Below are 19,470 nucleotides of genomic sequence, written 5' to 3'. Positions count from 1 at the left end.
TGTTTGTTTTTTTGTCACTAAAACATACCAAGTTACTATTGACCATGTAACAACATAGGAGAACTGCCTTTAATTAGCCCATTAGTATGTTAGAAGGAAATAAAAAGAAAAAAACGAAAAGAAAAAAATCATTTCACAAAATGAAAACAATCAATGTCTCTAACTCAGTGAAAAGTAAGTACTTCTGGAAGCCTGCTTCCTAATCTTCCAGTTGAGGCTCTGACCTTTGAACTGCTAAGATCCCTTAACAGAAAAATGCACAATTTTGTCATATGCGATTGAAGTTTTCTCAGGAAAAAACGAGAGACCTGCAGTTGTGGAGGTGATCGTAGATAATTGTACATATGCTTATTTTGTAAACATGGATAAAAAATAGGTGTCACAATCATTTGAAAATCTATCCAATGTCAATTTGACAACTGCTTTTTGTGAGATAGAGCTTAGTCTTATAAACCAATCTAATATATCAGAAAAGGTTAAAGGGCATGGAAAAATCACTCCTTTGGTGAAAAAAATTTTGACATCCAATTTTCAAGCTGATTTATCAGTAGAAAGCTAAAATTGATAGGTTGCCATTACTGGGGAGTAGCCTGTCTAAGAAAGCCGTTACAAAACCTCTCGTTTTGATTTAGCCACATTAATCAATACAAACCTATACTGTTTCAATTTTTAAAACATTGATCTTCTGCTATAAGCTGAGTACAGCCACATTTATCAACAATCATAAAAAAACTCAATCTATTTTTAAACAAATGTTCAGAAAATAAAATGATCAAATGAAATTCAGGTTTACTTGCCTTGTTGGTTAATCATTTTTACCAAGAATGGTTTAATATAGTTAATCGAGAAATTGAGTTAAACTTTTTTATATAACTATTACTTTTCACTTTGTTCTCAATTAGCAATAATCGCGCCTCGGATAAACCTCATTGGCTACGATACTGCCACTGCGCAAAGCTAGTCCAACATTATCTCCTGGGTTTCCCAGTTATTAGTTCTAGTTTCAGATTATCCTAGAGTTACTCTAAGTTACTCTAAATATTTACATTTAAGCAGTGATAAAAATTATAGAGTGAATTACTACTTAATACACAAAATGCTTCATTTGCTAATCAACAGCTAAAAATGACAACACAGGATGACAGACATTTTGAAAGAATTTTAGACTGCACAGTAGAAATATTTTGGGGGCACAGAGGACTTAAATATTTCTGAATTCATAACTATAGAGATGAAAATCCTGCTAATTTAAAAATATAGGAATTTTGCTCAAAAGCATCTGTCATGTTCTGGAAGATTCAAAGTAGAAAAAGTAAAAATCAACATGTTTTGTAAACAAAGTTTAAGTATTTGTTGTGGCACAATTAGCATTTTATTATAAGTGCTATTAAGAATCTACAAGAAATGAACAGAAGGAAATATTACTATGGAATAATCCTGCCTTTAAAATATTTTCCAAAATGAAAGCATTCAAGTTATATCATATATGTTAAATAAGTATATTTGTTTTATATTTAGAGACATTATATGTTTTCTATTATATATTTGTTAAATATATACTTATGTTAAAAATCTGTCACATTAAAATAATTATACATGAAATACTATCTCATTTGCTATGGATCTCTAAAGAAAATTATATAAAACATTATGAGAAAATGGAAGGGATGAGGAAATGAAGTAAATCATACACGTTAGCCGTTATTTATTAAGATACCCTTTCCATATGTGCACGGCATTATGGTAAAAGTTATACAAAGCGAGATAAATGGATTCAGTCCCTGTCCATTCAGTATGAAGCAGATAACATCAAAAGAGATTTTATCGTACTAGGCACATATTACAGATAAAACATTTCCAACTAACATGTTAAGTAAAAGAAAATATTAATTTCTTCAAGTTACAAACCTAGAACATATGATTTGTATTCTTTAACTGGCAGAAGTAAAATGATCAAAACAAAAGAAAAGCAAAACAAAAAAAATCAGTAACTATGAAAAACTGTAAAGTTAAAACAAAAAATATTTAAAATTTACAATGTAAATAATCAAAAAGAAGTACTCTGTAGACAATACATGTATATACTCATGCCAACCTTAATTTATCAAATTTACCAAAATTAGAACTCCCTAAAATTGTTTTTTTTTTAAGATTTATTTATTTGACAGACAGAAATCACAAGTAGGCAGAGAGAGAGGGGGAAGCAGGCTCCCCACCAAGCAGAAAGTCCCATGTGGGGCTCGGTCCTGAGCCGAAGGCAGAGGCTTTAACACATTGAGCCACCCAAGTGCCCCAAAACTCCCTAAAATTTTTAACATAATAAAGAGTCAAAAAGCTTTACCTGAAGAACAAAAATAATGCTAGAAGAAAATGTATGCCATCAATGCAGAGTTTCAAACATAAAATATCTGAGGCAACAGTGACTGGAGTGTATTTTTGAAAGAAAAAGTTACATGAAAAAGTAGATAAAATCTTCAGACTGAATTGTTTGGTGATCCTCAAGTGAGCTCATAATTAACTTCGGGAATGGCACAATATTATAGTCTTATCTCTCTAAAAAAGGTAGTCCATTTGCATAAGGGCATGACTGAAAGTGTATCAGTAATTTCTTAAAAAACCATTTTAAAATTCTAGTGTAGGTGCTAACATACTCTGATTTGTAAAGAAGCATAAGTAGGAAGCCTTGATAAAAACTAGGCTATAACCTACTGTGTGATGAAATTATGTCTCTTTTAATTATATATCAGGCACTTTTGGAGACGTCAAGGGTTAATGCCTAAGAGATGTAACTTGTACTTAGCGATTTTTACTAAAGATAGAAAGAATCTATTTAGTTACAAAAGTTTAGGATAAGTAAAGGCTCTCTAGAACATGAAAATGATTCAGTAACAAGGTACTAACATAAATATTTAAAATTGATACTCATGGGGCACCTGGGTGGCTCATATAATAAATAAATAATTTTTTAAAAGATTTTATTTATTTGACAGACAGAGATCACAAGTAGGCAGAGAGGCAGGCAGAGAAAGGGGGAGGGAAGGAGGCTCCCCACTGAGCAGACAGCCAAATGCAGGGCTCAATCCCAGGACCCTGAGATCATGACCTGAGCCGAAGGCAGAGGCTTCAACCCACTGAGCCACCCAGGCACCCCTAAATAAATACAATTAAAAAAAATGATACTCATAATGTTCATGGTTTTTCTTTTTATTCACTGACCTTATCTTTGATGTCTTAGTTACGTCACTGCATGCTGTCCCAAATCCGTGTATTTTGGGGGTCTGGATATTAGAATCTCTTTACTTTTCAATCTTTATCTTAGTTCTAAAAACCACCTGGGCCTTGTGTTAGATTTATCTTTCCAGATGGGACTCTCATAAGTCCAGCCCATCACATCACAGCCCAATACTTACCTGCTTGGCTGCTTCAGCACTATTCCAAACATAGAGGAAAATACCCATTCACCTCCAACATATAAAAATGTTTGAACATATACACATACTGATTTGACTCTTTTTCTGATATTCTTTTCCCTTTTCCTCTTTTAAAATACTGACAGAAATTTTACCAACATTATTCTTGTCATCAAGGTCAATTTTTAAGAATAATTTAATTTTCTGCTTTCCCAACTTTTTTTTTTTTTTTTTTTTTTTTAAAGTAGGCTCCATGCTTAGTGTGGAGCTCAATACAGGGTTTGAACTTAAGACCCTGAGATCAAGACCTGAGCTGAGATGAAGAGCTGGAGGCTTAACCAACCAAGCCACCTAGATGGCCTTGCTTTCTCAACTTTTATAGCTTTCTTATTCCTTTCCATGTCTTTTCAAGCAAAAGAGCTGTGTAAAATATATCCTGTGTACCAACTGTGGCCTCTGAGCCAGGAGAATGCCCACAGTAGACTATTCTCATCTCCCTGGCCACACCCTGACTTGCTGGCCCACTATAGTCTTTCAGTGCTCTTCTTGTCCTTTTTCCACTCCACAAGCTTACTTAAAGGCACTCTTTCTAACCATACACTTTGACAATTCCCCCAGACACGTGGAACTCTGTAATTTTCTGATGTAGACTCACCTATTTTACTTGAGTTTTAAGGACTTTTATTTTATTTTTGCACTCCCCCTAATTAACGCTATTTATAGTTTACACACTGATTAGGCATAACTTATTCCTGACTGACATTATTTTAATTTTTGACTTAAACAATATACATTTTTTCCTATTCTCCACTGTGACTGCTCTTAAAAATTCTATCAGCCATTTAATTGCCCTTCATTTTAAGGCTACCTGATTCAGGGAGGCTTCCTAGATGGGCAATTCTGATGAACGCTTTACTTATCTCTTCTAAAGGCTATATTTAAATTTATTTTCCATTGAATCATCTGAGAATTCAAATTTCCCCAAATCTGTAAAGTACTAGTATTCGTATGTGTGTGTATATATATATATATATATATTCTGCCAGTATGAATGTCTTTAAGGATAGAGGGCAAAGCAACTGTATTATGAATCTGTACCTACTGGTGCACACATTCTATAAAGGCATATGGCATGAGGGAATGATATGCTAAGGTGGCACGATTAATACTAGACTGATGAGTCATTTTTTTTTAATTTTTAAAATTTTTTAAAAAAGATTTTTATTTATTTATTTGACAGACAGAGATCACAAGTAGGCAGAGAGGCAGACAGAGAGAGAGAGGAGGAAGCAGGCTTCCTGCTGAGCAGAGAGCCTGATGTGGGGTTCGATCCCAGGACTCTGGGATTGTGACCTGAACCGAAGGCAGAGGCTTTAACCCACTGAGCCACCCAGGTGCCCCAGTCATTTGTTTTTAGTAAAAGTTCAAGCTTGAAATAAAGCCTATAAAAGTCTAAACTAGGGGTGTTTGTAAACCTGACTGAGGTTTTCTTTGTTGTTAAAGTTAAGCCATTTTCATTTTTAGTTCAACTTAGCTTACTTTTTAGTTGCTGTTACAAAATGTAGATATTTTTGTTATTATTAATGTGGGTATTATTATAAATAACTATAACATTTTTTGGAAATGTAAACCTATTGTAAAGTTAAGATAAAAGGAGAGTGAATAATAAAGGAATCATGCCTTCATTCCTCCCAGGTTTGTGCAGGAATACTAGTAACAATTCAGTTATTTTCTTCATTAATTCATTCATTTTAGAATTATCTAATTGACCATTTTCAGATGCATTAATGTTTTCTGAAATATACAACTTAATACCCATAAGGCATTATACTACATAAAAATAACAACTAATTACTCCAAATCTGTTTAGTACTTTCTCCTTTTATGTTTGCTGTACTTTTGACTAAAAAGTAAAAGCTAAGTAACTTTGTGGTACTTAGATATATGCTAAATAGAATAGAATAGAATAGAACTAAATGATCTGTTCTGAATATTACGACAACAAGGACAGTACCAAAAAGTAATAAGTAATGGCACTTTCATCATTCCCAATGACTCTCATGGCCATTTGCTTCTTATTTAAGATAGCACTGAGCTAATGGGATAAAGAAGCCATCATCAAGAGATTCTATGGGATTCTGGTATCATGACTACTATAGAAAAACCTTGTTATCATGTCATCAGAGTTTCAGCCTTACATGATAAATATCCTGGCTAGTACCCTATATAAGATGTTTCCCCTCACATTCATCACCCTGAGGTACTGTATTGCTTGTTTCCTTTTCTCTAGTGCCCTGTGACCTCATTTTAACATTCAGTATCATATGACATGAATGCCTATTATATCTGTCATGGCTAAAGAATAATTGTTCCCCCCCCCTCTGCTCCTCATCCATTTACTTTTGTCTGTGTGTGTGTGAATGTTAATTATTATTTTATTATTTATTTATTGGTGACTTATTACATTAAAATGTATTTTCATTATCATTACAGAATTATTTATTTATTTATTTATTTTGTCCCTGCCAGGCTTTACATTAACATATAATGCATTATTTGTTTCAGGGGTTCCATTTACTTTTATAACTGGGTATTAAATATAATTAGACATAGAAGAATACAAAAAAATTTAAAATGACAAGAAACAAACTATTTTTATGAATATAAAGTAATACCATTATAAAAATTAGTTAAATGAACTTGTTTGGAGGGGGTGGAAAATTTCATTAAAAATCTAGAAGATTGAATTCTTTTTTTAAAATGCACTCCCAGTTCTGATTTAGTATCACCAAAAGCAGGTCATGACCTCTCAAGACTTATTTCCTTATCTATAAAATTGAGTTGCCTACACAACCGGGTCTAATCTCTAGCTGGGCATTCAAGATCTTCCTTGATTGAATTTGGACTCGATTTTGCAGTCTTATCTGTAACTACTACCATTCTCATACTTTATTCTGAATAATTTAATGTAATGAGATAAGCCTGGCTGTTTCAGCACTGTGCTATTCCTTGGAACTGAAAAATCTGAGTATTCATCTATGTCTTTATAAAGCATACAGTCTAGTTAATGGGTCACTTAAATATAACTAAATACTGTTTGAGATGATCTTATAAACTAAACTACTTGAGGTGGCGTACCTGAGGCTGAGACTAATTTTTACACATCTTTGTATTCTACGCAGTGCACAGCACAATGGTTTGCTATGTGTCACTTCACAGAATTGTTGTCTAATATATATTAACTTGGATGGAAGAAGGCATATTCTCCCAAATGACATATTATTTGAATTACCAGTTAGCTAACAAACACAGCAATCTATGTGCCAAACACATCGCTAGAGGTTAGGCACTTGAACTTTTGAGAAGTTTTCGATCTAAAAAGTTGTTTTCTATTTTAATAATCACCCATTGATAGCTTAATATTATAACACCAATCAACCGACTCACTAATTCCATAGAAGAGGAGAAAAATCATATGAATACTGTGATGAAGAAAAAACATACAACAAAGTTACAAATTTATTTAGGATAAAAACTTTAAACAAACCAAAAGGGAAAGGGGAAGCGAACTTTCTTTTACCTAATAAAGAATACTTACCAAGCAACAAACAATCCTCTGGCAAATACCACAATCACTACAAAATACGTGAAACTTTCTCCTTGCCATTAGGAACAAGACAAGTGCTACCATACTTCAGTATTATACTGGGGGTTCTAGCCATTAGAATAAAGTAAGAAAAACAACCAAAAAAAAGTATGCAGATTAAAAAGGAAGTAAAATTCAGTATTTGCCGATGATACGATGTGTCCACAAGAAGTCTAATAAATATACAAATTATTATAATTAAGAACTGAATTTGGAAGTGGGTAAAAGTCTATGCAAGGAAACAACTATATTTTATGTGTCAGTCACAAGATCACAGTTAAATTTTTAAAACATTTGCAGCAGTTTCACAAAAAAATACCCAAGAATAAATCCTAGGAAAGATTTACACCTCCACATTAAATCCACAAATTACTACTGAGAGAAATTAAAGAAGACCTATATGAATAGAGTTGTAAGGTCATCTAAATGATATCATTTCAGTATTTTAAAGATGTCAATTCTCTTCAGCTTGTTCCAAAGATTCAATGCACTCCTAATCAAAATTCCAACACATTTTTTTTCTTGCAGAAAGTGGCAAAGCAAATTAAAAAACAACAACAACAACAAAAAAACTACAGTGGAAATGAAAAGACCAGGAATGGTCAAGTGAAGCTGTGAGAACCACAAAGCTGAAGGACTTGCTCAAGCAGGTGCCAAGACCTATTTACAGAGAAGCAGTAAGTAAGGCAGTGTGGGACTGGTGCAGGAATAGACAAAGTAATCAATAGTATTGAAGAGAAAGTCCAGAAAGTCCAGAGACAGGCCCAGAAATTGACATTTTAGTACAATGGAGGGAAAGAATGATCTTTTCAATAAATAGGGCTGTGTCAAATGAATATCCATATGGTAAAACATTGACTTCCACCACTTGCCATACATGATTCCAGATGGGTTTCAACTCTAAATGTGAAAAGGCAAAGCAATAAAGCTTTTAGAAGAAAACCTAGGAGAATATCTCTGTGATGCTGGAGCAGGCAAAGATATCTTAAATAAGAAACAGAAATCACTAACCATAAAAGAAAAAATGGATAATCTGGACAAGATATAGGAAAGCAAAAGGCAACCCACAGAGTGGAAGATTTCTGCAATATATACATCCAACAAAAAGGCCATAGATCCAGAAAACTTAATGAAGTCTTACAAATCAATAAGAATAAAAAGATAGCCAAGAGAACAACAGACAGACGACTTATACTGACATTTGACAAAAGTGGATGGGGAAACCTTTAAGTGGTCATTATAAAAGGTGCTCAAATTGATTAGTTATTGGGAAAATTCAGTTTAAGACTATAATGTAATATATTTAACTTTGGCCCGAATGGTTAAAATGAAAAAGGCCAAAAATGCCAAGTGTTAGAGAGGATATAGAATGACTAAGTAAACACTTTGGAAAACTGTTACACTGTAAAGCTAAACATAAGCTATACTATGACTTAACAACCAATCCTAGATACATGCATAATAGAAATATGTTGATTTTTCATCAAAGAAGTAACAAAAATGAAAACAAACACATACTAAAATGTTCACAGTATGACTCATACTAATAAGTTCAAGTATATTCACAAAATGAACTACTATCTATGCAACAGAGATGAATCTCACAAATGTTATACTGAGTAGAAGGTACCAGACAAAAGAGTTCATACTCTATGATTCATTCACATAAATACAGAAGTAGGTAAAAGAAATATATTGTCTTAGAATTTAGGATACTGGTTATTGGTAGGTGGGTGGGTAGAAGTACAAATGAGACTTCTAAGGTTTGGTGATGTTCTGTTTCTTTATCTAGGATAACTATATAGATGTTTTCAGTTTTTGAAAATTCACTGGTCTGTTTCGTGATATATGCACTTTTCTGTATGTGTCACATTTTAAAGTTAAAAAAAAACTGTCTCTGTTTGCCTTTTTTCACTCTGTGATAATCTTTTTTCACTCTGTGATAATCTGTAGTCTATTTCGCTGCTTATTTGAAATCCATATTTATCAATCTGAGTTACTTATAAAATAAAATCTATTAAAGATGCCCCAAACCCTGATTTTACTTGCATTCTTTACCAACACATGAAGAAAAACTACAAAACCAACTTAATAAGCAAACGATGTTAAATGGCCAAAGTCATGATATATTTAAATATACCAGGAAACCTCTAAAATATGTTTACAATGACCAGTTGTATTTTCTAGAGTTTGACCACAAACATTCATTCCTGTCAGTTAGAAACCTGTCTCTCTTTTAGCTTCCACTAGCAAAACAGATTTATGCTTATGGGGGAGAAACACTTTATTAGGGTTTTGTTTTTCAGAGGCCATGCCAGCCAACAGGGCCAGAGAAACTTCTGGAAAGAGAGACTGTGAAACACAAAACAAAATGAAAGAAAAACAGATTTAACTTAGTTTATGTAGGCCTACTCCTAGATTCACACACATACACACACACATATATATACATATATATACACAGAAGCTTACTCATCATTTTGTAGATCTAAACTTATTTTTTCCCCAAGACAGTAAGATTCAATGACATATCAATTCAATTTTGATAGATCATTATCAGAATTATTATTTTGTTCTTTTAATTTTGTTCTAATCCTAAAGCTACAGTGAAATCAGAATAACTATGATGGTTTTTAGAAAGATAAATGATAGGTTGACACTCTGTTCTCTAAGCTGCACTCTTAGAGTGATTAGTAAAGAGCTTGTGAAGATCAGAATAAGAAAAAGGAATTTCAATGAAAAGACACAAATGTGTGTTCTTGTTTTTGGCAGGGAATCAGTCTGTGTACTTGTATGTATGTTTGTGGTTATTTATTTATTTTGATAGCATAAATGACATACAGGCATGACAGAGGTCATAAAGTCAGGGCTGAAGTATCAGAATTTATCATGAAGTTACTGTAAAGACCCATGTCAGGTAGCTTCCAAGCAATATGATATGGTAAAGTCCTGGCCGAGAAAAGAACTGAAGTCCGAAGGCTAAATATCTGGATGGATCAGTAAAGATAATTGGGATCTGAGCTAGAGGCTTATTTATTAAAAGAGGTAAATTTTAACAAGGTTATGGAATGAGAGGCAGCACCTTGTCGCTTCATGATGGTTATGTGTTTCAAATGTACAAGTTTGGAAACATTTGCATTTGGGGGAAATTAACCACCCAAACAAACCATAGAGAATAGAGATTATTGCTGTACGGGAAGGGGATATCCTATCAAACCCTAATCCCCAAAGTATAGTTCCTTCTTACTGCCAGACTCAACAGTTTAGTCCTACCTTGGTAGGGGAATGGATTCTGCCTTGTGTTTCTCTCCACAATCACTGGTCAGTGTTTAAATCAGCTTTTTCCTCTACCTAGTGTTTCACCATTTCTGCTGCTGGTCCTTCCTGCTCATTAGCCTGATAGGGCTTTCGATCAACATCAGTAAGCCTGCTACCAGGGTAGCTCACTCCCACAGTTGGTAGGGATGTCTGTCTGTCTCTTAATCTCTGTTTGGTAAAAATGCAAAATAAGATAAGGTGAAATAAAATAAAATCCCCAAACACAGAAACCAACCTGTCAACAAACAAAATCTCTCGAAACATAAACTTGGTTCTTACCCGTGTTTTCCCTATTTCTTAGCTCTTTAAACCTGAAAACAAAGGGTACTGGATTCCCATGGCCTTTTCCTCACCATAGAATTTATCCTCTTACTAAGATGAACAAGGCCTGAAAATCTGCCAGGAAGAGACATTGTACATACTGCTCTGTGTATGAGCCTCCCAACTTCTCAGTGGGGTACTGCACTGTCCACCCTAAGCAGGATTGTAACAACTCTTCTGTGGTCTCTCTTTATTAAAGCATGTGCCCACAACTTCATACCCCCTTTTCCTAATTGTTCTGCGACTCTAAATCCCCCTCTTCTTCAACAGCTTAACCCATCCATGGGGAGGACAACCTATTTCTTCCACCCTCAGTGTCACCTGAAGACTCCAGCCTCCTGGAGACCTATCCTCAGGTCTTGCACAACTCTATAGACAACCGGGATAATTGCTAGAATGAATGAAAAGGAAGAAAAGAAGAAAAATGAACTGAACTTAGGCCATGTGTGACACCAAACTATATGTTTTCTTCCTCAAGTAGGATCCGACACATACAAATCTGGGCTTTATGAATAATAGTAACATCATAATTATATTGTAGTTTATGTGACAGAAATTGTAAATAAGGAAAAAAGTTTAGTCTTATAAAATTATTTAGAGACATTTCATCCACAGCAGTGAAATTAAATTTAACCAAATTTAAGATGAAAGAAACATTCTTAAAAATAATGAAGACTTTCACTCTGAAATGATTCCAGCATTCAAATATAGCAGCCACCTCAACGAACTAACACCAGACAGCAACTTCATAATGCTTAAGGGCTCTGTACTTTACTACAGAGCCCTTAATGGAAAAGTTAATGTTGCGTTGAATAAAAGTGAGCTGCTCAGCTGCTGTGGTAAAACCTTTAGATCATGGAGATAATAAGTCATTTTTCTTTCCCTATTCTTGACCAAAAACAAGAGTTTAAAAAAAAAGGAATTAAGAAAAAGATAATAAAAACAACAACAATGACAGGTTTATGCTTATACACCCATCCCCCACCCCCGTTAGTTCCTGACAAACTGCATCCTAGTTAGACATTTTCCCTTATAAATGCTTCTAATGTAAAAAAAAAAAAATGCTTCTAATGTAAAAAAAAGGTAATACCTTTCAAATATTTGACATACAACAATTTACCTATGAGGTAAATAGAAACAGCCATACTAGTTCAGTTATGAATAAAATAATTTATTTATTTATTTATTTTTTAAATTTAATTGCAGGTATTTATTTAAAATATCTGAGTTAGAAGATTCATATACTTTTCAGAACGCTCTCTTCATCTGCTCATAAATTTTAGTCTGTTCCATCCAAGTGAAAAAGAATTCTAGAATATAACACAAGAAGATTTTCCTAAGAAGATAGTCAAACAAAAACTTACAGTTTGGCCTTATTTCTGTGACCAATAATAAATTGCATTTTTTTTAATTTTTAATTTTTTATAAAAAATTAATTTAGAAAACATGGCTAGTTTTCCCTAAATTCCTTAATTTTTCTGATAACATATTCAAGATTTGTTGTTATAAAGCCAAAGATTTATCCTTTATTACAAATTCTGACTTCCAATCGCTATGATTTTGTGTACAGTTTCTGGGAACATAAGTTAACTTCCCACCTGGCTAGATATTTTCAAAAGAACATAATAAGGTGCATCCCTTGTCTGTATTACATAAAATCATTGTTGCACATACTTTTATGTAGTGGAAGTTAGGAATTAAACATATAAATGTGTCAAGTCAAGAGGATGAAGGCTTGATATAATTTTTTAAAAAGATTTTATTTATTTATTTGATAGAGATCTCAAGTAGGCAGAGATGCAGGCAGAGAGAAAGAGGGGGAAGCAGGCTCCCCACTGAGCAGAGAGCCTGATGTGGGGCTCGATCCCAGAACCCTGAGATCATGACCTGAGTTGAAGGCAGAGGCTTAACCCACTGAGCCACCCAGGTGCCCCAATATAATCTTATTCTTTGACTAAATAAGAGAGGATTTTCTAAGATTTTCTTTTTTTAAACCACTCCACAAAAAAGTGCAACTGTCTGAGATTTCATTTGGTAAATTTAACAAGAACCTGCTGAGCAAGTAAAAGGGCACATGAATATGGGATATGAGGTGGTACGACTGAAAACTTTAGAATCAAATTAGATGTTTTAGGTTCCAATCCAAAAGCAAAAGAAATTGGGGCACCGGGGTGGCTCAATTGATTGGGCATCCAGCTCTCTGATTTTGGCTCAGGTCATGATCAAAGGGTGGTGAGATCAAGCCCCACATCGGGTTCCAGGCTGGGTGTGGAGACTGCTCAAGATTCTCCCCCTCTCCCTCTGCCCCCTCCCTCCTCTAATAAAATAAATAGATATAAAAAAATTAAAAGAAATGAATGTACACCATGAGTTTCAAATCATATTTTAACTATGTAAACAAACACATAATCTAGTAGAAGTCACCAAAAGTTGTGTGTGTACTTCTTTGAAAGGCTAGGAAATTAATGCCAAAGTAATTAATAGGTAATACACACTTTAACTTCAGTATTTTTAACAAACCTTCCAGCAAGTTTTAAAGTCAAAGGTAGAATTCTTGACTTTACAGCATTATAGTTAATACTCTTTCACTTGGAAAAAAGGTACTAATGAAGAATCCTATCAGTTTTATTTGGGAAAGTTATTTCTACTAAATACTCTAGCCATATATTCCTATGTATTTGTAAAAGTACAAAACCAATGAGTATACATTTTCATTTAGATAACAGTGAGAAATATAAATGAAAACCATAAGATAAATAATGAGATCAGAACAGTAAAGATATCTTTTAAGTGTTCTGGGTCTGAAATAGGCTGATAATTATACTAATGATCAAATATAATTCTGTACATATTTAAATTAAAAACAGTAAAAATGCCAATAAGTTATTACTTAGGTTTGCTTCAAAATTATTACCAATTTGAGGTACTCATGTATTTATTATCATTTGATAAAATTATAAAATTTTGTTTTCTAATTTATGGTCCACAATTTTATGAGATGGTAAATATGTCACATTTTACATATGAAAAATATTGAGGTTTAAAGAGGCTAGGAAATTTGTCAAAGCTAAACAGATCTGAAGCTTTGGAGATAAAATTTGAATTCAAGTCTGTCTGAGTCTAAAGCGCCAACATAATGTCATTCATATAATTAATTAATACTTAAAATAATTTTAATAACAAAATTTACATTAAAGAAGTTTGTTTACTCTTATTATGTTCAAGGTTTACTAAATGATACACTGAAAATTAGAATTTTACCAAAATATATAAAATATCACAGTTAAATAATTAAAAATATCCTGAATAATATTATTCATTATTTCTGTACTTCAAGGCAAATCAGAGAGTTAAAGGTAGAAGCAGAAGCAAAATGTACTCATTCAATTCTTTATCCAAGCTTTTTTTTTTTAATTTTAAGATTTCTTTTATTTTAGAGAGAAAGAGTGTGCGCACACTATGGGGGTAGGGAGCAGAGGGAGAGAAAGACAAGAGATAAGCAGATTCCTGGCTGAGCTGGGGGAGGCAGACATGGGGCTCGATCCTAGGAGCCTGAGATCATGTCCTGAGCCAAATCAACAGTCAACTGACTGAGACACCTTGGAGACCCTTTTTATCCAAAGAGTAATTTCTGAAATGCTAGCCGATATGCCCAAATGATAATTACTTTATTATCCAATAATAATTATTACTTGGAGCCACTTGGTAACGTTTTGGAATTCTCTGAGACCAATCATTGATACACTGAACTCCTGTATTCCTCTATCCTTCCATTCACTCACTTCTTGACTTACTCAGTGATACTCATTTACAGATCACTTCTTATATGCCAGACACTCTGAACATACCAAGAACTTCAACTTCTGAAGAGAACAAAGTTTTTGACGGTAAAATAAAAAAAATATATATACAATATGGCAGGGACATAAACCAAGTAAGAAAGTCATAGAGGAACAAAGAGGGAAGACACTAAACCAAGAGTAGTAATACTTCAGCTCAGTTTTATTCACTATAAGGCCTCACAGGATAGTCAAATGGACAGTTGGAAATTCTGATCTGACTGTTCAGCATTTTAAACAAAGGCCAGTAAAGTGTTTATTCTTTATTTTTTAAAAAAGATTTTAAAAATTTATTTACTTGACAGAGAGAGAGAGAGAGATCACAAGCAGGCAGAGAGGCAGGGAGAGAGAGAGTGGGAAGCAGGCTCCCTGCTGAGCAGAGAGCCTGATTCGGGGCTTGATCCCAGGACCCTGAGATCTCGACCTGAGCAGAAGGCAGAAGCTTAACCCACTGAACCACCCAGGCACCCCCAAGTGTTTATTTTTTTAAAATTTTGTTTTTCTTGTGTTGTTGTTTTTTCCTGGGATAATCATTATGGTATTCTGGTACTCAACCAAACTGGGAGGCTCCCATAAAAATGCCTGGAACTAAAATACAGCACAGTTCCTTCCACATTAACAACAAATATATGTCTTGGATGGTATGAGTATCTGTTTACAGGCAGAGGCTGGAACAGTGGACCCTTCCAAACAATATTTTCTAACCCCAGCATCTGAAGCCAAAAACATACTGAGTTGAATTAATAGGCTGTTTTAGATATATGTTAGATACATTTAGAGAATTTTTATAAAGGTAAGAAGTTACCCCTTTCAGAAAATAGGCAGCAAGGAGTGACACAATTATAATAATAATAATAACTAACATATGCACTAACTATGTTTTTAATCTTCAGAACCTACTTAAGAGGCATGTACTATGTATTAATGTAAATGTTCAATGTTCAAAATAGATCAAAGAGATACTTTAAAATATCTGGAGTGCAGACTGTTTCAAAATATGAAACAATACTAGTGTTACTGATGGTAAAGGGATTTATAATAAATACCCAGAATAAAAACAAGTAATGTTGTGGTTGAAGGAAGACGGATGAGACATCCATTTCAATGACTGGCTTTCAAGTGGGACAGAATAGAGATACATACCAAAGAAATTCAAGGAATATGAAGAGACAAATCCAAGATATTTTATTCACCTAAATCCTGAATTATACCCAAATCAGAGCTCAGTCACAAAGAGTCAGAAGCATATGTAAATTGTGAGGTGACTATCATTTTATAGATTACAAAAGTTGAAATTTAATGCAGAATAATCTGGGAGATGGTAAACAAAAAGTAATTGGTATTAACCAGAGAAGAAAGTCTTGACTTTATTTTAAACTAAGTATCACAGACATGATGCTCCTCACGGGAATAATTACAAGGTCTTCATCACTTAAGTGCCCTTGAACTATTAATATCTGGAACCAATACTCACCCAACTCTGGCCATGACATCATCAAATTTGCAGAAAGGTGAAACTTTATCTACTTAATTATCATATATTTAACAAATGCTCTTAAAGAAGTTAATGAGTTATCTTGCTAGCTACTTCACATGTTTGTTACTTTACTGCTTAAAAAAATGTATCTTAGAGTGTTGTAAAAAACATTCAATTTATTCAGTTGGATAAATCTAGTTTATATACTTTAAAAATGCCTATATGATAGTTTGTGTTTGCTGTATTTTATTGTTTTGCTCTTAAAATCCTTCTTCATCCAGAAGCCAGCTATACTTAAGTCTTAATCTTTATGTTAAGACTGGAAATGCATAAAAATCTTTTATGTAATACCCCATATTCCCCGGCTCTGAATACTGTGTTTATCTATAGAGTGCTTGACTATAATTTGGTAGCTATTTGCTGAATATTAATAGCTAACAGAAAAGAATCCCACATAAAAGAAAACAGTTTCTGTCTTACCATTGTCCACAATCAAATTTTTAGGGGTCTTTATCACTTTGAAAGGCTGTTAAAATAAAAGGAGGTATTTTTAGGGTTTAGTTACCAAAACTTAAAGTAAAGTAGCTGATTATGTATGTAGTAATACATACCAACTTCTCTTTGTGGAAGATTGTTTTTCAATTTGATGCTAATGGTCAAAGATTTAATTAGTAAAGATATCTCATTCACCTTATTTTTCTGGGGTCTTGTGTCATATTAGTAATTGGCCTTCTTTTCTGACAGGCTTCAGAGCTTTCAATGTTCTTAATTTTCTGTCTAGGTCGCTGAAATGCTTATGAGGGTTTTTCTAATAGATGTGTTACCTATATTTTTTAATAACCTGTATAAAAATATAAATGTTGTGCCCCCCCCCATTTGACATTATACATCACACTTTTGGTGTTTAGAATTTACCATTATCATGCAAATTGGATTAATAGTAGCCAAAGTACAAAATCCTATTGGAAAAGAGGATTAGAGGTTTTACCATACCAAACTGACAAAAAGTTTTTTACATATGGAAATTGGGAGACAAATGTAACTTGCTTTAAGATCATTTCATCTTTAAGATTGTTTCATCCTATAGATCTATTATCTAAGCAATAAGAGTATTAACAGCATTCGCTTTTTCAAAGGATGTTGAAGCAAAATTTATTTTCTTCCAATTTGTGGACATGATCCCTGGAATATGGTTGAGTGAGAACTGGGTGTTAAGTTCTTTTAGTTTCTTCCATTAATGTATCTTAGTGCTGCATGTTAGTTTTTTTTTCTTGAATGTCTCAATGTCCTCAATTTTTTTCCCTCAATGCCTTAATAGTTGCTTACAAAAGTGAGTGGGGTAAGAAACTACTGAAGTAAAAAATTTACATTTGAGAAATTCAATAATTGCAAATATTTTTAAAAAGTGAATATAGAAAAAATGACAACGATGTAATACATTGAAAACACAATAGAAAGCTATATTAAAATATCCTTGCAGAAAACAATTTTAAAATTTTTAATCTTAAATACACCAACAAATTTGAACTGCCTTAATAATGTCATAATATACATTATTTTTATCTATTTTTTTCTTTTAATGATATGACTACTAGATACAGCAAATATTATCTAAGAATGGAATACAAACTATAATACATGATTATTTTCTAGTATTGCTTGTTAGACAAAGGGAGTGGTAAAATGCTTCTGTAATAGTACTATGCAGGCCATATTTATTCCATCACATAGTTAATTCCTAAAGCTGAAACAATCATTACATTTTGATGTTCATCTGTTTTATTGAACTACCCACAGGGAGATTTATGGGAATGCTATCATGTCAGGGTCACAAGATTAAGTGAATAGTGATGACAGTAAACAAGCCATTTCTCTATATTCCAAAGGGTTTAACTCAGTTACTTAAAATGCCATAAACATAAATAGTCTTCTCTCTACAATGTATCCATGACAGATGACTTCAAAATATAGCACTCTAGGGCAATGGCACTTTCCAACTAAAAAGGCAACCCTTATTATTGACAAAAGACAGTAAACTACTTGTGAACACAAGCAGCAAAAAACACTTCACAATCTAATGCATAAAACTGTAGCGTGAATATAATATAGAGAAATGCCACTGGAAATTAATTTACTCATTTCATTTATATAAACAAAAATATATATGATATGTGGTATCTGATATGCAGTTATAAAAAGATCTTTGTAGAGAAAAATACTGTTTGAATTCAAATTATTAAACATTTTTGTATGTCTCTTTATGATTTTCAAAAAGTTAATGGGTTGAACATACTATATTAGGGAATATAGTGGTATTTAACTAAAAATGTCTAACATACAAGCTTATAAAAAAAAATCACATTAAATGAGTCCAGAGATTTTTCTCAACAGCCTAGTAAGGTATCATCTTCAATGATCCCAGCAAAAACACCATCTGCCAAGACAGCAGATGTTACTGCTTGAGAAATATTTCCTACAGTTTCACAAATGCATATGGTAATTAGGAGCCCAATAAATGACTGAGGGATTGTGATCATCTCCCTTTAATTCCAGGCACTTGTTGCAAATGGTCAAAAATTTCAAACTTTATGCCATCTATAAATCAAGGAGAAGTTCCATTTATGTGAAAATCCAAAACTTTATTTTTTGTTTTAGACCTAATGACTTCCATGCTAAGAAAGTGAGACTTCATGAGATTTTTAATTTTATAATCTATTTATTATTTTCTTCATTTGTGTATTTTATACAATTCTAACTCCATATATTAAGCATTTTATAGAGTGTCTTATTTCCGAGACTTATTAAAATAATCATTTTAATTTTTAAAAAGCCTATATATGTTAGAGAAAAAAGCAACAGAAATAATTGGCTGGCAATCAACTGGGTCATAAAGGTTTTAGTGTAATCATCTTCATAGCCAAATTATAGACATTTTTGGTCTTGACCTGTGCAACCACTATGGGTTTATATCACCTCATCCTTTCAAATCATTGCTCTTGCCTATGTGATCTGCATTAGATTTCTATCAGAGAAAATGATCTGATAGACTTTTTAAAGTTCTGCCATCCATCCTATAGTATATTTTCTATTCTAGTTTATTTGGAGTTGCCAAATATTTTATATATATATATATATATATATATATATATAATTGAACTATCACAGGGAGTTATATATAATTATATTTATAGTTATAGCTATATATTATTTATTTATTTATTTATTTATTCATTTATTTATTTTTAGGAGAGGTGAACTTTGAACTTTAGGAAAGGTGAACTTTGAGACTCCTTTAAGGCTCTTGCTGAATCTGGCTATACCATCTATTCCTCTCTCCACCTGGAGTCCTATACCAACATTCTCTGCCATTCCTTTTATTTGCTGAAGTCTTAAAAGATGCTGACAATCATCCTTTCCATCCCAAGTAGTGAAATTATCTTGGGTAATTCAATATAAGTG

The 19,470-nt window shown here is 33.0% G+C and overlaps 1 protein-coding gene and 1 non-coding gene across 10 annotated transcripts in view; both read right to left on the bottom strand.

Annotated features, from left to right (window-relative positions):
- Nucleotides 1-19,470, bottom strand: part of NBEA (neurobeachin) — a 667,980-nt gene that overhangs the window by 264,037 nt on the left and 384,473 nt on the right. The gene's annotated exons all lie outside the window — the stretch shown is intronic.
- LOC122907966 lies at nt 818-959 on the bottom strand. The gene has a single exon (XR_006384810.1). It is a non-coding gene; the product is annotated as a U4 spliceosomal RNA (small nuclear RNA).

Source organism: Neovison vison, chromosome 5, assembly GCF_020171115.1.
Source record: "Neovison vison isolate M4711 chromosome 5, ASM_NN_V1, whole genome shotgun sequence".
Classification (NCBI taxonomy): Eukaryota; Metazoa; Chordata; class Mammalia; order Carnivora; family Mustelidae; genus Neogale; species Neogale vison.
Note: the sequence above shows the minus strand (reverse complement) of the source record. Positions and strands in the feature narration are given on the sequence as shown.